General features: G+C 45.7%; 1 protein-coding gene across 1 annotated transcript in view; it reads left to right on the top strand.

Annotated features, from left to right (window-relative positions):
- JARID2 (jumonji and AT-rich interaction domain containing 2) overlaps positions 1-18,265 on the top strand; it is a 192,560-nt gene that overhangs the window by 97,049 nt on the left and 77,246 nt on the right. The gene's annotated exons all lie outside the window — the stretch shown is intronic.

The raw sequence follows: 18,265 nt of genomic DNA, 5'->3' as shown, positions 1-18,265 counted from the left end.
ACTGCATACAAATCTTGACACAGTGTCTGCCCTAACTTCCAAAACTCCACGTTGGCCATTATTCATATTTGGTTTAGGTCAAATTCCTGATGCATAAGTTTGTCATCAAAAATATATAGTTATTGTACTTAAACTATAGCCTGTCATGCACAAAGTGTCTTTTTTGTACAACCAAATTGCAATTAGGATAGTCTTTGAATATGTGGAAATGACAGCAAATATCAGAAGAAAATAATTAAATGAAAGATGGGGCATGTGCAAATTTGAACATATGAGCAGATGTCACAACTCTGTTGGGTGTCCCAGAACCAGGGGCTTCTTCCCTGTCTCTAACGCTAGGGGAGCCTTAGCTCGCCCTGTTCCCCGGATTACTTCTGATGTTGAAGACGCCGGGGCCACATGCCTTGCCTTAGCTCCTGAACCCGTCCTCAGTCTGTACCCTTCCTCCAACCAGGGACGAAGGGAGTAGTAGTGTACCGTAATACACCTACCAGACTAACAAGATAATACGAACAGGGATAAAGGAAAATACCAATCATACAAATATACTCACTAAAACAGAGGTAAGCACCGGTGAGTGGAGGATGGGGTTAAACCTAAGTAGGAGAAGAAAGGGAATTATCACACTCAAAACCTAGCTACAGTCACAGATATATCCACTAAACGTTTTCTCCAATAATCACCACCAACATCCTTCAGCTATGCAGCATAAGCTATGCATCATAAGCAGGGGCTGGCTGGCACTTTTCAGCCTGGGGGGCAATCACAAGGCAGTGGCCGTCGAATTGTGGTGGTCCACCTCTGCCCAACTTATCTCTGGCCGCTGCATTAAAGCAGCAGAGATGACAAGCTTTAAAGACAGGGTGGTACATAGATATGGGAACAGAACAAAGCTTGCTGCATAGATATGGGAGCAGAACCAAGCATACTGCCTACATAGATACTGTAACAGAAGCAAGCTGACTACATAGACACGAGAACGGAACCAAGATTATTACATAGATAAGGGAACTGAAAGGAGTTTACTACAGAGATGTGGGAGCAGAACCGAGCTTACTACAGAGATATGGGAACAGAACCGGGCTTACTACAGAGATATGGGAACAGAACCGGGCTTACTACAGAGATATGGGAGCAGAACTGAGCTTACTACAGAGCTATGGGAGCAGAACGGAGCTTACTACAGAGATATGGGAGCAAAAATGAGCTTACTACAGAGATATGGGAGCAGAACCGAGCTTACTACAGAGATATGGGAGCAAAAATGAGCTTACTACAGAGATATGGGAACAGAACCGAGCTCACTACAGTGATATGGGAGCAGAACAGAGCTTACTACGGAGATATGGGAGCAGAACCGAGCTCACTACAGTGATATGGGAGCAGAACAGAGCTTACTACGGAGATATGGGAACAGAACCGAGCTCACTAGAGTGATATGGGAGCAGAACAGAGCTTACTACAGAGATATGGGAACAGAACCAAGCTCACTACAGTGATATGGGAGCAGAACAGAGCTTACTACGGAGATATGGGAGCAGAACCGAGCTCACTACAGTGATATGGGAGCAGAACAGAGCTTACTACGGAGATATGGGAGCAGAACCGAGCTCACTACAGTGATATGGGAGCAGAACAGAGCTTACTACAGAGATATGGGAACAGAACCGAGCTCACTACAGAGATATGGGAGCAGAACAGAGCTTACTACGGAGATATGGGAGCAGAACCGAGCTTACTACAGAGATTTGGGAGCAGAACTGAGCTTACTACAGAGATAAGGGAGCAGAACTGAGCTTACATAGAGCAATGGGAGCAGAACGGAGCTTACTACAGAGATATGGGAGCAAAAATGAGCTTACTACAGAGATATGGGAGCAGAACAGAGCTTACTACAGAGATATGGGAGAAGAACTGAGGTTAGTACAGAAATATAGGAATTGAAAGGACCTTACTACAGAGATATGAGGGCAGAACAGAGCTTACTACAGAGATATGGGAGCAGAACCGAGCTTACTACAGAGATAAGGGAGCAGAACTGAGCTTACATAGAGCAATGGGAGCAGAACGGAGCTTACTACAGAGATATGGGAGCAGAACAAAGCTTACTACAGAGATATGGGAGAAGAACTGATGTTAGTACAGAAATATAGGAACTGAAAGGACCTTACTACAGAGATATGAGGGCAGAACAGAGCTTACTACAGAGATAAGGGAGCTGAACTGAGCTTACTACCGTAAGTCTACTACATAAATACGGGAACAATACCAAGCTTATGGCATACATATGGTACCAGAATCTAGATTACTACATCGATACAGTACCAGAACCAATCTTACTGCTTAGATATGGTACCATAACTGATCTTACCTTCAAACATATATACAACTCCAGAAACCCGGACATGTAAACACAGTACGCAGGGGCGTTGCTAGGGTCCTAAAACATCAGGGGTCCAAGCCCCAAAGTGCATGTTTCCCCATATGACCCCCCTATAGCCATATAAAATAACATCTGTAATTACAGACGCAGACGCGCGGACCCCCCAGGACCCCTGCACACCACCGTCATACTTTGGTAAGATGCCACCACATCGACCCCTGGCGTTATGCTGCCCGGTTTGGGTGAACATGATTACATACATCGCACTAGCTATATGGTGATGTAACATATTTTTGACTGGTTCATTAGCCAGTGTTCACTTTTTGCCAATTGTGGTATGAGAAAGATGATGGTGGCACTTATATATTTTTGTTATAGTCTCCCTTGGATGGCAGTTATTTGATTTGTAAAATATAGCGATTTATTACTCACTGGGATGCCATGATATACCTGCAGGGCCCACTAGACCGGCCATTAATGCGGTTTACAATAAGTATGAGTTATTTTGGTGCCTAGATAAGTACTGTATATGTATATATTTATATTTTATCTGATTTGTAATATTTATTTATGAGTCCTTGGGTGGGGTCTGCTACGTTTTCCATGCCACGTGGTTAATCTATGTGTATTACCACACTGTTTTTGTCTTGTTCTGCATACCTGTCTAATAAAGATAATCTATTTTTATACTGGATCTGTGGTCGTATATTAGTGGATCTTTTTCCACCCCCCTTCTTTTACAGAGATAAGGGAGCTGAACTGAGCTTACTACCGTAAGTCTACTACATAAATACGGGAACAATACCAAGCTTATGGCATACATATGGTACCAGAATCTAGATTACTACATCGATACAGTACCAGAACCAATCTTACTGCTTAGATATGGTACCATAACTGATCTTACCTTCAAACATATATACAACTCCAGAAACCCGGACATGTAAACACAGTACGCAGGGGCGTTGCTAGGGTCCTAAAACATCAGGGGTCCAAGCCCCAAAGTGCATGTTTCCCCATATGACCCCCCTATAGCCATATAAAATAACATCTGTAATTACAGTATACCACTGATGCTAGCCAACAACACACATTGCAAAGACCAATATTATCAAAATGACTACTATAAAAGACCAAAACAATACGGCTGGACAATGTCCACTATGATAACCACTACACAGCGAATACATAATAATATGACCATTACCTCTACATAACAAGACACTCTATACAAAGACCAATGACACCACGATACACCTTCTCCTACATAATGACCGAAACACATTAAGCTGTTACTAAATAAAAAAATTAAAAACACTACTAAAAAGAGCAATATTCCCACCTTACAGTAACCATATATTAGTGGATACCAGTCCCACAGAACATACACGTGATTACAGTACAGTTTAATTTACACATGTTTCGGGTCGTTCACTTTTCCAGCCTTTTCCATCTGGCCCAGACCTCCATTACCACTTCTCCAGCCACAGCTTGTCTGCACAACAAAAACACATTTTCAACGACGTCGCCATCTATTTCCAACCTACAAAAACTCCCCACTCTGCATTCACTTGCGGTGTGGAGCACAGACCCCAGTATTTAAAAATTTGTGCCATTATTAGGATTACTCCCTCCCCAAAAAATGAAAGTGTCCCATAGAAATTATTAATGCCCCAACTGTGCAAAGGCCTGTATTCTATATAATATCCCAAGTGCCCTCTTCCAGTAACAAATGCCCTTGAGTGTCCACTTAAAGTTAATAATGCCCCCCCCCAACAAAAATGAATAAATAATGGAACCTGAGTGCCCCTATCAAAACTAGTAATGTCCCCTTTTATAACAAATAATGTCCTCTGAGTACCCACACAGCTCTGTATATACAGAATGATGGTCCTACAGCCCTCAATATACAATATGATGGTCCCCAAAGCACTTTATAATACATTGAGGACCCCAGAGCTCCCTATATATAGTAAAATGGCTACATAGCCCCTATATACAATATGATGTCCCCACTGCCCCCTATGTATAGTATGAAGGTCCTCACTGTCCTATATGTATTATACAGTGGGGAAAAAAGTATTTAGTCAGCCACTAATTTTGCAAGTTCTCCCACTTATAAAGATGAGAGAAGCCTGTAATTGACATCATAGGTAGACCACAACTATGAGTGTCAAAAAGAGAAAACAAATCCAGAAAATCACCTTGTCTGATTTGGTAAGATTTATTTTGCAAATCATGGTGGAAAATAAGTATTTGGTCGCCTAAAAACATGCAAGATTTCTGGCTCTCACAGACCTGTAACTTCTTCTTTGAGAGGCTCCTCTGTCCTTCACTCCTTACCTGTAGTAATGGCATCTGTTTATAAAAGACACCTGTCCACAACCTCAAACAGTCACACTCCAAACTCCACTATGGTGAAGACCAGAGAGCCGTCGAAGGACACCAGAAACAAAATTGTAGCCCTGCACCAGGCTGGGAAGACTGAATCTGCAATAGGCAAGTAACTTGGTGTGATGAAATTAACTGTGGGAGCAATAATAAGAAAATGGACGACATACAAGACCACTCATAATCTCCCTTGATCTGGGGCTCCACGCAAGATCTCACCCCGTGGGGTCAAAATGATCACAGGAATGGTGAGCAAAAATCCCAGAACCACATGGGGGACCTAGTGAATGACCTACATAGAGCTGGGACCACCGTAACAAAGGCTACTATCAGTAACACATTACGCCGCCAGGGACTCAGATCCTGCAGTACCAGACGTGTCCCTCTGCTTAAGCCAGTACATGTCCAGGCCCATCTGAAATATATAACAAAATATTGAGATGAACTTTTATTAATGAACAAACACTTATTTTCCACCATAATTTGCAAAATAAATCTTCCCAAATCCGACAAGGTGATTTTCTGGATTTGTCTCCTCATTTTGACTCTCATACTTGTGGTCTACCTATGCTGTCAGTTACAGGCCTCTCATCTTTTTAAGTGGGAGAACTTGCACAATTGGTGGCTGACTAGATACTTTTTCCCCCACTGTGTGTGTGTATGTATGTAAGCATTACTGGGACTGGAAGATGCCGGGAGCGTGGTGAGAGGCGGGACAGAGTCCGGGGACTGTCGGAAGGTGAGTATATAACTATTTTATATTTTAACAGAGACTCTAGAATACCCAATGCGATAGAATCGGGCCACCATCTAATGTATTATACTCCTGTTACACCCGGAGCTGCTGTCACTGTTCTGCTGTTACCTAATGTATTGTAGTCCAGTTACACCCAGAGCTGCAGTTCTGCTCTTACCTAATGTATTATACTCCTGTTACATCCAGAGCTGCAGTCACTGTTCTTCTGTTACCTAATGTATTGTACGCAAGTTACACCCAGAGCTGCAGTCACTGTTCTGCTCTTACCTAATGTATTGTACGCAAGTTACACCCAGAGCTGCAGTCACTGTTCTGCTCTTACCTAACATATTGTACTCCAGTTACACCCAGAGCTGCAGTCACCGTTCTGCTCTTACCTAATGTATTATACTCCTGTTACAGCCAGAGCTGCAGTCACTGTTCTGCTCTTACCTAATGTATTATACTCCTGTTACAGCCAGAGCTGCAGTCACTGTTCAGATCTTACCTAATGTATTGTACTCCAGTTACACCCAGAGCTGCAGTCACTTTTCTGCTGTCACCTAATGTATTGTATGCAAGTTCCACCCAGAGCTGCAGTCACTGTTCTACTGTTACCTAATTACTTAAAGTATTGTACTCCAGAATATATACAGGACTGTGCCTGTGTAATGAGCGACGCAGCAGTGATGCCTTTAACGGCTGTAATGTGCCTGTACAATAAGCAATGCAGCCGTGTTGCCGCGACGACCAAGCAACTGTCGCTGATTGGTCGTGGCAGTTAGGCTGCGACCAATCAGCAAGGCGGGATTTCCATTACAGACAGACAGACAGGATTAGACAATTATATAGTAGATATACACACACATTATGAAGGTCCTCACCCCCACCATTCCTCACACAGCGCCTCATCATCCCCCTTCTCCACACAAATTCCCCATACAGCACCTCATCATCCCCCTTCTCACCACAGAAAAAGCCATACACCTGACAAATGGTATTGAGAACTTTGCTATTAGAAGTGGAAAGGAAGAACAAAGACGAAAGAATCTAATTAATAAAAATATTGGAGAAAGAGAAACCAATCACAAACTAAAATGTTTCTATACTAATGCACAAAGCATGGGCAACAAACAAGGAGAATTGGAACTACTAACACAGGAACAGAAATATGATGTAATTGGAATCACTGAAACTTGGTGGGACAATACACATGATTGGAATACAAGACTAGAAGGATACAACTTATTTGCAAGAAACAGACTTGATAAACGAGGAGGGGGTGTCGCATTGTATGTTCGAAACGCGTATATCTGCACAGAGATTGAAGCTTCAGAGACTGGGAGTTCTGTGGAAACTGTTTGGGTAAGAATACAAGGACAGAACAATGGAAAGGACACCATTGTAGGCATTTACTACAGGCCGCCTGTGCAAGCCGAATATATAGATGAACTCTTTATGCATCAGATGGCCAAGTTCTCCAAAAAATATGACATAGTTGTCATGGGAGATTTCAACTATCCAGACATTTGTTGGGAATCTCTCTCAGGCAAAACTAACAGGTCAAGGAAATTCTTATCCTCTCTTGCTGACAACTTTATCTTCCAAAAGGTAAGGGAGAAAACAAGGGGAACTGCTACCTTGGATCTAATCCTTATAAACAGGGAGGAAATGGTTGAGGAGGTAAAAGTGGCTGGGACCCTAGGAGGTAGCGACCATGCTATTTTAGAATTTTGGATTACTAGAGGTGGAAGACCTGTGAAGACTCAGACGTCAAGGTTAGATTTCAGAAAGGCAGATTTTAAGGGATTCAGAAAGAGAATTGGAGGGATCCAATGGCTGGATATCCTTAAAGACAAAAATGTCCAGGAAGGATGGGAAATCTTGAAAAATGAAATTCTCAAAGCACAGTTGTTAACAATTCCGAAAAGAGGGAAGAATAGGAAGCATTTAAGGAAACCAGGATGGATGAACACAGAACTTAAGCACATGCTAAAAAGGAAGAAAAAAATGTTTATAAAATGGAAAGAGGGAGGCATATCTAAAGAAGAATATAATGCTGTCTGCAGAACCTGCAGGGCACAAATCAGATTAGCTAAAGCTGAAAATGAACTGAGGCTCGCAAGAGATGTCAAAAGCAATAATAAAGGATTTTGGGGATATGTCAAAAGTAAAAGAAAAGTCAAAGATGCTATAGGATTTTTACAGGATGAAAATGATGAAATGGTAAGACAGGATGTTGAGAATGCTGAACTTTTAAATTCCTATTTTGCATCTGTTTTCTCTCAGAAAGGAAATGCAACATCAACTGTTATTCACTGTCCTATTAAGGGAATAGAAGAATCCAGGATATCTATAAACAGAAAGATAGTGAGGAAACACTTAGCTAACCTAAATGAATTCAAGTCTCCAGGTCCAGATGAATTACACCCCAGAGTACTGAAGGAGATAGCAGAAGAAATTTTTGAACCCCTCTCCATAATCTTTGAAAATTCTTGGAGAACAGGAGAAGTGCCAGAAGACTGGAGAAGAGCAAATGTTGTTCCTATCTTCAAAAAGGGGAAGAAGGTGGACCCAGGCAACTATAGGCCGGTGAGTCTGACTTCTATACCAGGAAAGATCTTTGAACAAATTATTAAACAACATGTATGTCAATACCTGGATAAGAATGAAGTGATTAAACAGAGTCAGCATGGGTTTCTAACTAATAAGTCATGTCAGACTAACTTAATTTCCTTCTATGACAGTATCACTGATTGGGTGGATCAAGGAAATGCTGTAGATATAGTATATCTTGACTTCAGCAAAGCATTTGACAAAGTCTCTCATACAATCCTTATTGAAAAAATGACTAAGTATGGAATGGACAAGGCAACTGTTAGGTGGATTCATAACTGGCTTAGTGATCGGACCCAAAGAGTGGTCGTAAATGGCTGCACATCCAGTTGGAAGAATGTCTCAAGTGGGGTACCACAGGGCTCTGTCCTGGGCCCTGTATTGTTCAACATCTTTATCAACGATTTAGATGAAGGAATTGAGGGTAAACTGATTAAATTTGCTGATGACACAAAGCTAGGAGGGATAGCTAATACTAGAGAAGAGAGAGAGAGGATTCAAAAAGATTTAAACTGGAGAAGTGGGCAGCAACTAACAGAATGGTTTTTAACAGGGAGAAATGCAAAGTACTACATCTGGGCAATAAAAATGAAAAAAGCATATATAGAATGGGAGGAATAGGGCTAAGTGACAGCACATGTGAAAAAGACTTGGGTATACTAATAGATCACAGACTGAATATGAGTCAACAGTGTGATGCAGCAGCAAAAAAGGCAAATGCAATTCTAGGATGTATTAACAGAAGCATACAGTCTAGATCACGTGAAGTCATTATTTCCCTCTACTCCTCTTTGGTCAGACCTCATCTGGAATATTGTGTCCAGTTTTGGGCACCACATTTTAAAAAAGACATCAACAAACTGGAGCAAGTTCAGAAAAGAGCGACCAGAATGGTGACCGGTCTGCAAACCCTGTCTTATAAGGAAAGGTTGCAGGATTTGGGAATGTTTAGTTTGCAAAAGAGAAGACTGAGAGGAGACTTAATAGCTGTCTACAAATATCTAAAGGGCTGTCACATTGTAGAAGGATCAACTTTATTCTCATTTGCACAAGGAAAGACTAGAAGCAATGGGATGAAACTGAATGGGAAGAGACACAGATTAGATATTAGAAAAAACTTTTTGACAGTTAGAGTGATCAATGAGTGGAACAGGCTGCCACGAGAAGTGGTGAGTTCTCCTTCAATGGAAGTCTTCAAACAGAGGCTGGACAGACATCTGACTGGGATGATTTAGCGAATCCTGCTTTGAGCAGGGGGTTGGACCAGATGGCCCAGGAGGTCCCTTCCAACTCTACGATTCTATGATTCTATGATTCACACAGCCCCTGATCACCCCCCATTCCCCACACAGTCCCTTATCACCGATTCCCCACACAGCCCCTCTTCATCCCCCAATTCCTCACATAGCCCTTCATCATTCCCCCATTCCCCACACAGCCCCTCATCACCCACCATTCCCCACACAGCCCCAATCATCCCTTCTCCCCACACAGCCCCTCATCACCCCCAATTCCCCTCAGCCTCGCATCACCCCCAATTCCTCACACAGCCCCTCATCATTCACATCCCCCTTCTCCCCACTGCCCCTCATCATCCCCCTTCTCCCCACTGCCCCTCATCATCCCCCTTCTCCCCACTGCCCCTCATCATCCCCCTTCTCCCCACTGTCCCTAATCATCCCCCTTCTCCCCACTGTCCCTAATCATCCCCCTTCTCCCCACTGTCCCTAATCATCCCCCTTCTCCCCACTGCCCCTAATCATCCCCCTTCTCCCCACTGCCCCTAATCATCCCCCTTCTCCCCACTGCCCCTCATCATCCCCCTTCTCCCCACTGCCCCTCATCATTCCCCTTCTCCCCACTGCCCCTCATCATTCCCCTTTCTCCCCAGAGCCCCTTTCATCCCCCCTTCTCCCCACAACCCCTTATCTCGCCACAGCCGCCCTTCTCCCCACAGCCCCTCATCATCCCCCTTCTCCCCACAGCCCCTCATCATCCCCCTTCTCCCCACTGCCCCTCATCATCCCCCCTTCTCCCCACTGCCCCTCATCATCCCCCTTTCTCCCCAGAGCCCCTTATCATCCCCCCTTTCTCCCCACAGCCCCTTATCATCCCCCCTTCTCCCCACAACCCCTTATCATCTCTCCACAGCTGCCCTTCTCCCCACAGCCCCTCATCATCCCCCCCTTCTCCCCACAGCCCCTTATCAACCCCCCTTCTCCTCACAGCCCCTTATCAACCCCCCTTCTCCTCACAGCCCCTTTTCTTGCCACAGCCCCTCATCAACCCCCTTCTCCCCAGTCCCTCATCTCGCCACAGCCCCTCATCTCCCCACAGCATGTCATCATCCCCCCTTCTCCCCACAGCCCCTTATCCCCCCTTCTCCCCACAGCCCCTTATCCCCCCCTTCTCCCCACAGCCCCTTATCTTGCCACAGCCCCTCATCTCCCCACAGCCCCTTATCCCCCCTTCTCCCCACAGCCCCTCATCTCCCCACAGCCCCTTATCCCCCTTCTCCCCACAGCCCCTTATCTTGCCACAGCCCCTCATCTCCCCACAGCCCCTCATCATCCCCCTTTTCCCCAGTCCCTTATCTCGCCACAGCCCTTCATCTCCCCACAGCCCCATATCATCACCTTCTCCCCACAGCCCCTTATCCCCCCTTCTCCCCACAGCCTCTCATCTCCCCACAGCCCCTTATCCCCCCTTCTCCCCACAGCCTCTCATCTCCCCACAGCCCCTTATCATCCCCCCTTCTCCCCACAGCCTCTCATCTCCCCACAGCCCCTTATCATCCCCCTTCTCCCCACAGCCCCTTATCATGCGTTCTCAGCACACAACCCCTCATCATCCCCCCCTTCTCCCCACAGCCCCTCATCATCCTCCCTTCTCCCCACAGCCCCTTATCGTCCCCCCTTCTCACCACAGCCCCTTATCCCCCTTTTCCCCACAGCCCCTTATCCCCCTTTTCCCCACAGCCCCTTATCATTCCCCTCTTCATCCCCTTATCATTCCCCTCTTCATCCCCTTATCATTCCCCTCTTCATCCCCTTCTCCCCACAGCCCCTCATCATCCCCCTTTCTCCCCACAGCCCCTCATCATCCCCCTTTCTCCCCACAGCCCCTCATCATCCCCCTTTCTCCCCACAGCCCCTCGTCATCCCCCCTTCTCCCCACAGCCCCTTATCATCCCTGTTATGGATGAGTCACCGAAGGAGGAAAAAACAAAAATAATAGCTAAGTCCAGAAAACCAGAGAAGTTGGCAGCTATCGGATTGCAGACCCCTGAACCTATCCACAACAACTAGCAGAAGCCGTGGGGGGTTCCTACGGTGCCACAGACCCCTCGATCACAGCCGGAGAACTAAATTAGCCTAAAGACAGAAAGGGGAAATCTAAACTGCCCCAGAGCAAGCCCCAAAGCAATAGGCAGCCCCCAACATATAATGACTGTGAAGCAAGATGAAAAACACTAACACAGATAGAAAGATAGGTTGAGAAAATGATGGGGCCCAAGCTAACTAAATAGGACAGGATAGAAAAGCTGCTGTCTGCAATCCGCAAAAACCCTATCCAAAAATGAACCAACAGACTGATAGGAAAAACAGGCCCTGAAGTCGCTAGGCTTCAAAAAGACTATATCAGCACTCGGGTATATTCTGAAGACAGAGCCAGAGATCAACAGATCAGAGACAAAAATGGAATTCAGCTCACCCCCGGCCGGGGATGGCTGAACTCCAAAAAACAAGGCAAACAAAACCAGAGCTAAAGTGTACAAAAGGCAGAGCAAAACTTAGCTTTGAGAAGCAGAAATCAGACTGGTCTCCAAGAATCCAGCAGGAAAATCACCAGCCAAGCAGCAGGGCGTCGGCTGCCTTATATCCAGTCATCAGTTCCTGTGACCCAGTCATCATCTACCTGCTCAGCTGTTTGGTAATCAGCCTCACTACCTTCCTTCGCCAGAAGAGGGAGTTCATCAGACCTCAATGGTGAAGGGAAAAATGAACTCACAACAGTACCTCCCCCTTGAGGAGGGGTCACCGAACCCTCATCCATGCCACCAGGGCGATCAGGGTGAGCCCGATGAAAGGCACGCACCAATCTTTCGTCATGAATATCAGAGGCAGAGACCCAGGAATTATCCTCCTGACCATAACCCTTCCACTTAACCAAATACTGGAGTCTCCGTCTAGCCAGACGAGAATCCAGTATCTTCTCTACCTCATACTCCATGTTACCTTCAACCAATACAGGGTCAGGAGGTGCCACCCCAGGAACTACTGGTTCAACAAGGACTTATGGAACACATTATGAATCTTAAATGTGACAGGAGGAGCCAACCGAAAAGAGACCGGATTAATAATCTCCAAAATCTTGTAAGGTCCAATAAATCTAGGCTTAAACTTAGTAGAAGCCACCTTCATAGCAATATTTTTTGATGATAACCACACCATATCACCAATCTTAAACTCGGGACCAATGGTCCTATGTCGATTGGAAAACCGCTGGGCCTTTTCCTGGGAGAGAGATAACTTATCCACCACTTGGTCCCAGATCTGGTGCATTCTCTCCACCACAGTGTCAACACCTGGGCAGGCAGAAGGCTCCACCTGCCCTGAAGAAAATCGAGGATGAAACCCAAAGTTCCAAAAAAAAGGTGACATCAAAGTGGCAGAACTATCTCTATTATTTAAAGAAAATTCAGCCAAGGGCAAAAGTGAAACCCAATCATCCTGATCAGCCGAAATAAAACATCTCAAATACGACTCCAAGGTCTGGTTTGTTCTCTCCGTCTGCCCGTTGGTCTGAGGGTGAAATGCAGAGGAGAAGGACAACTAAATTCCCAGCTTGGAACAGAAAGTCCTCCAAAATCTAGACACAAACTGATCTCCTCTGTCAGACACAATGTTCTCAGGAATCCTGTGCAAGCGAACTACCTGTTGCAAAAACAAGGGCACCAACTCAGAGGAAGATGGCAACTTAGGGAGTGGTACAAGATGGACCATCTTAGAGAATCTATCACAAATCACGCAAATAACAGTCATTCTCTGAGAGACAGGCATATCCGATATAAAATCCATTGAAATATGGGTCCATGGCCTCTTGGGCACTGGCAAAGGCATCAACAACCCACTAGAGCGAGAACAAGGTTTAGACCGGGAGCAAGTCCCACAGGACTGCACAAAATTCCTGACATCACGAGACAAGGCATGCCACCAAAAAAGACCGACTCACCAGATCTCTAGTACCAAAAATACCTGGATGACCAGCCAATGCAGAGCAATGAAATTCAGACATCACTCTCTTCCTCCACTGGTCAGGAACATACAACTTTCCACTGGGACAACGCTCAGGTTTGTCCTCCTGAAACTCTTCCAGAGCACGTCTCAAATCGGGCGAGATGGCAGAAAGAACTACCCCCTCGCCTAAGATGGTATCAGGCTTAGTCACAACAGGAGAATCAGCAAAGAAACTCCTAGAGAGGGCGTCTGCCTTGACATTCTTAGTGCCAGGAAGAAAAGAGACCACAAAATCAAAACGTGTGAAAAACAAGGCCCACCTAGCCTGTCTAGGATTCAAGCGTTTGGCCGACTCCAGGTAAATCAAATTCTTGTGGTCAGTAAGGACCACGACCTGGTGTTTAGCTCCCTCCAACCAATGTCTCCACTCCTCAAATGCCCATTTCATGACCAACTCCTCAAATGCCCATTTCATGACCAACAGTTCCCGATTCCCCACATCATAGTTACGTTGGGATGGGGAGAACTTTCGGGAAAAGAAAGCACAGGGATTCATTTTAGATGTCACAGGATCTTTTTGGGACAAAACAGCTCCTGCACCAATCTCAGAGGCATCCACCTCTACCTGAAACGGGAGTGAGACATCAGGTTGCCGCAGAACCGGAGCAGAAGTGAATCAGGAAGGAAGAAACAGCCTCCGGAGACCAATTCAGCACATCAGCACCCTTCTTAGTCAAATCAGTCAATGGCTTGGCAATACCAGAAAAATTAGCTATAAATTTCCGATTACAAATTAGCAAAACCCAAAAACTTCTGGAGGGCCTTCAAAGAAGTGGGCTGAACCCAATCATAAATGGCCTGTACCTTGGCCGGGTCCATTTCAATAGTTGACGGAGACAAAATGAGTCCCAAAAATGAAATCCTCTGTACCCCAAAAAGGCATTTCGATCCCTTGACATACAGGGAATTCTCCCTCAAAATCCGGAACACAGTCCGAACATGTTCCACATGAGAGTCCCAATCCTTGGAAAAGATCAAAATATCATCCAGATAGATAATCAAAAATTTATCCACAAAGTCTTGTCTTGAAATATCGTTCATGAAGGATTGGAAGACAGAAGGGTCATTAGTGAGCCCAAAAGGCATCACCATGTGCTAAAAATGTCCCTCCGGAGTATTAAACGCTGTCTTCTATTCATCCCCATGCTTAATGCGAATAAGATTATACGCCCCCCTAAGGTCAAGCTTGGTAAACCAGCAAGCACCTTTAACTCTGGAGAATAGATCAGAAATCAGGGGTAGCGGATACTGATATTTAACAGTAATTTTGTTGAGGGCACGATAGTCAATACAAGGCCTTAATTGAACCATCTTTTTTAGCCACGAAAAAAACCCTAGCACCTAAGGGTGAAGAGGATGGTCTAATATGACACTTCTCCAACGACTCCTTAATATAGGATCGCATAGCCTCGTGCTCGGGTACATATAAATTGAAAAGCCAACCCTTGGGAAATTTACACCCCGGGCTCAGCTCAATTGCACAGTCATAACTCCTATGAGGAGGCAAAGACGCAGACTCATTCTCACTAAATACATCATAAAAGTCAGCCAAATAGTCAGGAACATCATGCGACTGGGGAGAGGTGGAGAAAAGAAGGAGCATCACTAAGGGCACACCGACAACCCCAACTCACCACAGACAGATTTCCAATCCAAAACTGGATTATGGATTTGCAACCAGAGAAACCCCAGAACAATGGTATCATGCAAATTATGCAACACCAAAAATCTGCAATTTTCTTGATGGTCTGGGGCGACCGACCCCCATTACCACCTGGGTCCAAAACTGAGGTTTATTTTTCGCCAAAGGAGTCGCATCAATACCCCTCAAAGGGATAGGTGTCCGCAAAGGCGTCATAGGAAATCCACAACATTTAGCAAAATCCAAGTCCATCAGGTTTAGAGCTGCTCCCGAATCCACAAAAGCCTTGGCGGAAAATGTGGACAGGGAGCAGATCAGAGTAATTGCCAGAAGAAACTTAGGTTGAACACCACCCACAGAAAACGTGTGAGCACAACGTTTCTCTCGTTTAGGGCAGACAGAAATAATATGCGAGGCATCTCCACAAAAAAAACACAGCTTATTATGCCTTCGGAACTCCTGACGTTGCGCCCTGGACAAAACTCTATCACATTGCATAGGTTCAGACATTTGTTCAACATGTGGCAACACCTCTCGTGCGGTCTTGCGTTCACTCAAACGCCGATCAACCTGAATGGCTAATGACATAGAATCGTCAAGACCAGAGGGAACAGGAAATCCCACCATAGTATCTTTTACGGTTTCTGACAAACCTTTCCGAAAGAGAGCTGCCAAGGCATTATCATTCCAGGTAGTAAGGACCGCCCACTTTCAGAATTTTTGACAGTACAACTCTGCAGAATCCCGACCTTGGCTCAATGCCAACAGGGCCTTTTCAGCCTGATCAATAGCATTAGGTTCATCATACAACAACCCCAAGGCTTGAAAAAATGCATCCACATTATTTAGAATAGGATCATCAGGTTTCAAAGAAAACGCCCAATCCAGGGGATTGCCGCGCAGCAAAGAGATGACAATTTTAACCCGCTGCGCGGAGCTCCCCGACGGGTTAGGCTTCAAGGCAAAAAATAATTTACAATTATTCTTGAAATTCAAAAATGTAGACCGATCCCCAAAAAACACATCAGGAGTAGGGATCTTTGATTCAGCAGCATGTGAATGAGTAAGATAGGCGGAAATTCCCCGCACTTCCGCAGCGAGCTGCTCCACACGATCAGACAATTGCTTCATCTCCATTGAGAGAAAAAATTCCCCATACGGCCTCAGAGATATAGAGGAAAAAATATACACACAGAAATTCTGACGCTTTTTTTTTTTTTTTTTTTTGACAATTCTTTCCTGCTATTGAGTAACCTAAGATCTGCGGTATGGCTGGTGATTCTGTTATGGATGAGTCACCGAAGGAGGGAAAAAACAAATAATAGCTAAGTCCAGAAAACCAGAGAAGTTGGCAGCTATCGGATTGCAGACCCCTGAACTTATCCACAACAACTAGCAGCAGCCGTGGGGGGTTCCTACGGTGCCCCAGACCCCTCGATCACAGCCGGAGAACTAAATTAGCCTAAAGACAGAAAGGGGAAATCTAAACTGCCCCAGAGCAGACCCCAAAGCAATAGGCAGCCCCCAACATATAATGACTGTGAAGCAAGATGAAAAACACTAACACAGATAGAAAGATAGGTTGAGAAAATGATGGGGCCCAAGCTAACTAAATAGGACAGGATAGAAAAGCTGCTGTCTGCAATCCGCAAAAACCCTATCCAAAAATGAACCAACAGACTGATAGGAAAAACAGGCCCTGAAGTCGCTAGGCTTCAAAAAGACTATATCAGCACTCGGGTATATTCTGAAGACAGAGCCAGAGATCAACAGATCAGAGACAAAAATGGAATTCAGCTCACCCCTGGCCGGGGATGGCTGAACTCCAAAAAACAAGGCAAACAAAACCAGAACTAAAGTGTACAAAAAGCAGAGCAAAACTTAGCTTTGAGAAGCAGAAATCAGACTGGTCTCCAAGAATCCAGCAGGAAAATCACCAGCCAAGCAGCAAGGCGTCAGCTGCCTTATATCCAGTCATCAGTTCCTGTGACCCAGTCATCATCTACCTGCTCAGCTGTTTGGTAATCAGCCTCACTACCTTCCTTCGCCAGAAGAGGGAGTTCATCAGACCTCACTGGTGAAGGGAAAAATGAACTCACAACACATCCCCTTCTCCCCACAGCCCCTCGTCATCCCCTTCTCCCCACAGCCCCTTATCCCCCCCTTCTCCTCACAGCCCCTTATCTTGCCACAGCCCCTCATCATCCCTTCTTCCCACAGCCCCTCATCATCCCCCTTCTCCCCACGGCCCCTTATCATCTTACCACAGCCCCTCATCTCGCCACAGCCACTCATCATCCCTTCTCGACAGCCGCCCCTCATCTCCCCACAGCCCCTCATCATCCCTTCTCAGCACACACAGCCCCTCATCACCCCGCCTTTCTCCCCACAAAGCCCCTCATCATCCCCCCCATTCCCCACACAGCACCTCATCACAATCTTCCCTTTGCAGGCCCACTCAAGTGGCATCAGCCCCTTTCCAAAATACATCCTCAGGGTCCTCACACCAAGTTCTGCGTCCTCACTCCCATTTGCAGCCCCTCAGTCCTCTCCTCACAGGGCTCCATGGTGCAGCCAGCCCCTCAGCTTCTTTCTCCAGCAGCCTTGCCAAAACAACACAGCTTCACTTCCTGCTATTGGATCGTCACTGGACTGAAGGAGGCCCCGCCCCTTTCAGTGACATCATTACCTAAAGAAATCAACTCCGATCTAGACACAAACCCTGCTGCCAGCCGCATTACACAGACAGTACTGTGCTGCACAGCAGACACGGCCGCGCACAGTTTGCTGTGTGCAGCCACCAGGCGGCCGGCCCTGCACAGCTGCTGGGTGAGTGGCCCGAAGGGGCATTTGCCTCCCTGCCACCCGGCCCAGCCCGCCCCTGAGCATAAGCTATCCTCTGACAATGAGTGCTAACCAGGGCCCAATTATATAGGCGCTGGGAGTAGCTAACTGCAAAGATGAGAGCCTGAACAGGAAATCTTCCAGGAGCTCTCAACTGAGTAGATTAACCCCTGCACTGCTAAAAGAAATTTACACAGTTTAATATAATGGTTAAGTGCTTCTAATCAGTGTAGGAGTAGGAGAAATCAAATGCTGCGGTCTTCTGGCTCCTCTCTGTCACTGTAAACCCGTAATAGCAGGTCTCCATATTCATACAGATGTTTCTGTATCGTGAAGATTGAGGTTGCGATCTG

The sequence above is a fragment of the Dendrobates tinctorius genome, unplaced genomic scaffold, assembly GCF_039654945.1.
Source record: "Dendrobates tinctorius isolate UK_male_01 unplaced genomic scaffold, ASM3965494v1 ptg000115l, whole genome shotgun sequence".
Classification (NCBI taxonomy): domain Eukaryota; kingdom Metazoa; phylum Chordata; class Amphibia; order Anura; family Dendrobatidae; genus Dendrobates; species Dendrobates tinctorius.
The sequence above is the reverse complement of the archived record's forward strand: the minus strand, read 5'-3'. Positions and strand labels throughout refer to the sequence as shown.